This window comes from Cololabis saira, chromosome 12, assembly GCF_033807715.1.
Source record: "Cololabis saira isolate AMF1-May2022 chromosome 12, fColSai1.1, whole genome shotgun sequence".
NCBI lineage: Eukaryota > Metazoa > Chordata > Actinopteri > Beloniformes > Belonidae > Cololabis > Cololabis saira.
The window spans coordinates 12459219-12465696 of record NC_084598.1 but is presented as its reverse complement, the minus strand read 5'-3'; the positions used below and the strand labels follow the sequence as shown (position 1 = coordinate 12465696).

Sequence of the window (6478 nt, the reverse complement as noted above, 5' to 3'; positions counted from 1 at the left end):
GTGAGACCTTTAAGGTCCAGGTTTACTGGACCCTTTGGACTTCCTGGACAGTGACCCTATACTCAAGTTAGTCATTAAATCAGTGGTCAAGCCCTGCGTTTTCCATTTCTTTCCATTACTCTCTCTGCATATGTTGAAATTGTAACTGAGCTGCTTCCATACATCAGACAGGCTGACTCACTTCCTGTTTTTAAATCATCTCTTAAAAAGTATTTATTCTCTTTGGCTCTAAGCTGACTTTGAGGGTTTTATCATATTTTAATTTGGGGCAGGCCAACCCACTCTCTTAGGTTATTTTATTTTACGCTAATTAGCTTTTGAACCCAGTTTTGAGATGTTAACATTTATCGATCCTGATTGTAATCTGTTTTCTATTTCTATCTTATTCTTCTATTATTTTTACTGCTATATTATTTTAATGTATGTTAACTGTTGTGGAAAACCCATAAATACTTTGTATAATGTGTTTTTCCCACTAAGTGGATACCTGGACTGAAACTGGGTTGCATCTAAGTTACCAAGAATAAGACTTGAGAGATAAGCCAGATTTCAGTAGATTTAATGAAGCAGTTGCGTGCAACTGGGTCAGAACATACTTCAGGCTTCTCAATGCAGGAAGCGGCACAGAACAAAGGATGCATAATGATTTTAAACACCACAAATGATTCATCCTTACGATTCTGATGAAAAGATCCTTGTAACGTCAGAGCTAACCTTTTAAAAACAAAGCATTAGTCTGCACACTCTGTACTTGGACCAAGGCTGATGTTCATCACAGTAGATTTGGTTTAATCAAAATGGCCAAGGCTAAATTTCCCATCACATTACCCATCTTTTTGTTTTTGTAAAAAAACTTTAATAAAGATAATTGAAAAAAATGTCCTGATATGAGAGCAGATCTTACTGTACATCCAGCAGTCCAGCAGGACCGAACCTCTGTATTTCCTTCATTTAAAGTTAAAATAAAAAGACCACCGGGACAGTCAAGCAGAGGCTGTAGTGAAGCCCTGGTGAAGATTCTGGAGTTGAAACAGCGCTGGGGCTGATCGATGGGGATGAAGGGGAACATTTTAGGGGGCAAGACAATTTGAACTAAATCAGATTTGATTTTGAGCAAAATATACATTTGCAGCATAATGATAATGTTTGGGTTTCACTGGATCTGGTGCTGAGCTTCCAGGTGAAACGTCTCGTATCTGAAGGACATGGTTCCAGGTTTCCTCCGGTCATGTTGGATGCACTGATGAAAGCCTGAGCTCTGCTGCAGCGCTCTGGTTGGCAGAAAGCCCAGAACAGGCTTTCTGGTACTTGTTAAATCTGTTCAGGATTGTTGGACCATCATAAACATAACCCGATAACTCAGGCCCGCAGTCTCAAATGTAGTTCTTGTTCTTTTTTTCAGTTTTCTAAATATTGCATGGTCGGACCTTGCATTTCATCTGCTTTCCCTTGTTTGTGTTTGTCCATGAAGGACCTAGATGACCCTCAGACTGCATACTACGTGGAGGAAAAGAAGGTCCATCGTTTTTGTTATCAGTAACTTGGAGAGGGGGTCACATGAAGCAGCTTTAAAGGAACATGAGGCTCCTTTTAAGAAATGAGAGTCATTAGCGCCACCCTTCGCCACGACGGCCTTCGGTGTTAATATAGCCAACAGTGAAGCCGGCACGGGAGAACGGGGAGAACGTGCATGCAGCGTCATTTGACGTCACATCCGCAGGACAGCGCGGGAAACTCGGCCCCAATTGCAGCACATTTTGCAGCACACAGCCTGTTCAAGGCAACGGAGAGATACACTAGAGGGCTCATTCGTTTTGGTTTGGAACGCTTCATCTGACATTATTACTAGAAAACTTAAAACGTATACGAATTTTCTTCATAAATCTTGCCTCAATCCTCCTGCCTCATGCTCCTTTAAAGGTAAGAAAATGTTTGTTTGCACATGTTCACCTTCAACCTATGTTTGTGGTTTCTCTGTACATTATAACAGCTCTTTTATTGACACGTCTGCTAATCGTTCAGACATGTCAGTAACAGAGCATCTGTCAATCTCTACAGCCTCTTTCTTTAATTCAGATGTTGTCATTTTCTTGCTTTTCAACCCCGAATTTTACTGTAGAGTAGTTTCAACTACTTCTCTAAATGTTCACTCGTTTCCACACCGATTGTGATCTTGTTACTCTTTATTTATTTATTTATTACTCTGCTGTTGTCCTGGTCTAGTGGAAAATTCCACTCACTCACCTTCTGGCCACACCTCCCAATCAGCCCAATCAGCCACACCTGCTGCTCCCAGCTGCATCTCATTCCCCAGCCCTTTATAAGCAGCTCCAGTTCATTCCCTTGTCATTACCCGATGTGAGTCGCTACCCGATTTGAGTCACACATGCGCAGTCGCGTCCAACATCATCGGCCATCTTGGAAAGCAACATACGGCAACACCACTTGGAAAAACTGTCATTACCCGATGTGAGTCGCTACCGCGCATGCGCCACTTTTCGCTGTGCATTTCAGCAGGAAATCAGTCAGTCAGTGGAGAAGTAGAGAGTGTTGTCATTACCCGATTTATTGTTTAAAATGAGCAACTTTAATTTTTTCCATCAGCTCCATGCCTACATGGAATCTGGAAAGTTTCATCCCAGTTTGTGAGTAGTGTATATCAAAACAAGTGTGTGTTTAGATCTTATCTATCAAGTCTGGCCACGTAACTGTAGTTTGTCCAAGTGGTGTTGCCGTATGTTGCAAGATGGCCTACGTTGTTGGACGCGATTGCGCATGTGTGACTCAAATCGGGTAGCGACTCACATCGGGTAATGACATCCCCAAGGTCAGGCATGTCTTAGCTTCATGCCTGACCTTCCAGCATTCAGCTAGGGACTGACTTCCCGGTACAGACTCGGCTTGCCTCTGACCTGGTCTTCCTGCCTCTGCCCCGGTAAACACTACTGCCTTCTGTTCCTGACTAGAGAGGAGCCTGTTGGGACCGTTTACCTGCTTTGAGTATAGACAAAGATCACTGTTACTCGTATCTGACAGTTGTGCTGCATTTGGGTCCTGCCACACCCCGTGACAATTACTCTTGATCATGCGTAGACGCTGCATCCTCTTCAGATCATCCGGACAAGCACTTGCTCCATCTCCAGCCCTTTGAGTTCTGATGGTTGCCTGAGACGTAAGTCAGAAAAACTTGTTTCCACAATTTTGCAAAAAGAAATATCTGTACAGCCTTTGTTACTTTACCAACACTTTTAGCACTATTTATACTTAGAAACAACTTATGAGGTATTTCAGGTGGAAAATTAACTGTTAAAAAGGAAAAAATAAATGAAACCACAAATGTAGTTGTTTTAAGTTTGTTATGCGGTTAAGGGCCGGCAGTGTTTTTCAACCAGTGTGAAACTAAACGTGAGTAATGATTTAACCACGAATATCTGTTTCACTGTGTTGTCGACCTCTGTGTGAATCAGACTGAACAAACAGCGTTTGCACAAAAGAGTTAATTCAAGATTTAAAATGTTTTTTTTTTTTTTTTCCCAAACTATTTTTCCACAAAAACCTTATGACTCCTTAAGTTTCACTGTTTTCTTTTTGAGTCAAAAGCTTCTGTTAAAGTACTCCAAAGTTTCCTTTTACAATAAATCGAAGTTGAGAGTGACTAGTCTTTTTTTTTTTTTTTTTCAGGATAATTGACACAAAAAGCACCTGAAGTGTGTCTTCCTCCTGCGGTCTGTTGGGGATTTAAAGATGTCTTAATCTTATAAATCATCCTTCTTTGCACAATCAGCTCCAGTGTCTCCAGAACAGACGCAGCCTTCTTTCACTTTCTTATTTTTAAGATTTTTGATGCTGCTTTAACTTGTAGAGGTCTCTAGAAGATATTCATCACTTGTTTGTATTTGCATAAAGCGTTGGTTTCATTTTACAGCTTAATTCAGGTGTTTGGTTGTTGTTAGATAACCTTTTTTCTATGACGCCATTACCAGGAACAGAATTTGTTTTGGCTATTCAGTTGTCTGATAGCAATCTGTCTGGGGCGTATGTCTGTGTTAACTTTTCTTTCTTTTTTTGACTTTTAGTGCAATCATGAGGTTTTATATGTGCATGAGATGTTCTTACACATGTAATAGTTTTAACACAAGTTTCTTGAGAGGTTGTGACAGAAATGTCAGATCATTGATGAGCAGGATTAAGGAAGCAGAGCTGAAAGAATGGCTGGAGGGAGGAATGAACACAAAGAGCTGAGCACAGGAAGTACAAAGAGCAAAGAAAGAAGACTAATTTAAAATGTTTTAATCCTGTTATGGATGGAATAGGACCAGGAATTAACAGATACTGAGAAAATGTGTTTCTATCCAAAATAAATGCGTGCAACGCTGCAGCTCAGATATCTGCACTGTTGAAGATAAGTACTTCAGATATATCTTGTGGAATGTGAATGGTTTAAGGTGGGGCAACAATGCTAACCAATTTCTGCAACATCACGCTTTCAAGAGAGCCAGCTGGAAAAACACTAAAGCCTCAAACTGAGATAGTTGGAAACATGACAGTGATTAATCATCTAGTTTTGTAAAACCCAGATCTGCTCACGCTCACGCGAGTACTTTATGACAACATAAAGTTCCAGTGGAACACAGTCGTTGGTTTCAGTGGACTTTAGAAACGAATAAAAATGTTGATTATTTGACCCTACAGTAATTTAGCATTAATTTAATGTTAGTATTTGTTTGCATCTTTAAATATTACAAAGACAGCAGGCAAAGAAAACACAAGTTAACTTCAGACAACAGCAACAGCAACGTGTTTATACGGCACCTCTAGTTAAAGGACCAGTCTAGGTTATAAAGGTTTAGTAACAGATTTGATCTTAAACTCAAATGCCAGAGGGGTATTCCAGGAAGCAGGTTCAACAAATTCCGAGTTTAAACCTGAACTCTGAGTTGACTTAACCTGAGATAGGAAAGTCGGAGTTTTCGGTTCCAGAACAGCGGATTTGAGTTAGTTCAATGAACTCTGAGTTTGTTAAGCTCGAGTTAAAAAGCCATCATCAGTAGAGCCCTGAAACAAGGATTCACCATGGCAACCGGCGACAACAAAAGAGCGACATACTTTTTCTTTTTAAACTTTATTTAACATTTCAATTTACAAAATCCCTTTGAGGAAACATTAGTTTGCATCTGAAGATCCACATACTTCACGCCACTGGAGTTAGAAGTGTCAATACGTGCGTATGGCGAGTATGAGAGCATATTTCAGAAAAAAAACACGAAACACGAGGAGAGAAATGGCGTGGGGGAAAGTTGCTGCAGTCAATGTGTAAGTTTGAATGCAGTATTCATTTAACATTTAAGTGTTTCTCAATCCTGGTCCTCGTGGGCCCCTGTCCTGCATGTTTTAGATGTTTCCCTGCACCAACACACCTGATTCTAATTAAAGGTCCTCATTAGCTTGTCACCAAGGTCTGTACAACTGTGTTGATGACACAGGTACTTTTATCACGGTGCGCTGAAGCAGGGTAACATCTAAGTCATGTAGGACAGGGGCCCAAGAGGAACAGGATTGAGAAAGCACACTGTCTTATAGTATTACAGATGAAATCAGTGGTGGAATGGTATTGAATTACATTTTATTTTCATTTAGATCACACCCGGCTTCAGGGGAAAATGTTTTTTTTTTTTTTTTTATGCATTTATGGAATTACTCGGTGTCTATTTGTATTTGTATGGATTTATTCTATTACTTAATACATATAAAATAACTACAAATGCATATCAGAAAAACATGATGGATTTCACTAGGTATTATCTTTCCCAACACTTATACCACCCCCCCCCCCCCCCCCCCGGTGGTCGGTCGCTAGCAATCACGTTTTTAGCTCTGCAGTGTTACTAACTTACAAAAATGAAAAGGAAGCAGACAACCACGCAATTTTAAAAAAGAAAGAAAGAAGGCAAGTGATGGGTCCAATGTTGCCCCAGCAGCAGAAGATATTAACGAGGCTGCATGTTAGCCACTGATGGATTAATTATGCAAGTTCATTTTAAGGTAAGATATCAAATCACCCTACCCTCTTATAAATCTGTTTAAGGGAAATATTTGACTTTTTTTTTTTTACTCTCTCTCTCTTTCTGTCTTCTGCTCCTCCCTCTGCTTTTTGCATTTGGACTTTAACTGTTTGAAGTTAAACTCGGATGTCCCTGTGATATTGTTGCACTGACATGGGCGCAATTTCCACTGGGGACAGGGGGGACATGTCCCCCCCACTTTTCAAAATCAGGTTTTTGTCCCCCCCACTTTTTACAGTATAAAAACTAACGGTAGGCTCAGCCTGTAATTGCAAATCATCAAGACACCATGTGCGAAGGTACTGACGGCACGGCAGCCCCGCTCTCCTTCCTCCCTCCTCCCCTCCCCTCTCCCAGCAGTGCTGCTCAAGGCTGATTTATGGTCCGCGTTAAATCGACGCAGGCATACGGCATAG

General features: G+C 40.8%; 1 long non-coding RNA gene across 1 annotated transcript; it reads left to right on the top strand.

Annotated features, from left to right (window-relative positions):
• The first annotated feature begins 2709 nt into the window (after positions 1–2709).
• Positions 2710–4683, top strand: LOC133456890 (uncharacterized). The gene is made up of 3 exons (XR_009783827.1): positions 2710–2935; positions 3094–3172; positions 3682–4683. It is a non-coding gene; the product is annotated as an uncharacterized LOC133456890 (long non-coding RNA).
• The last annotated feature ends 1795 nt before the right edge of the window (positions 4684–6478 follow it).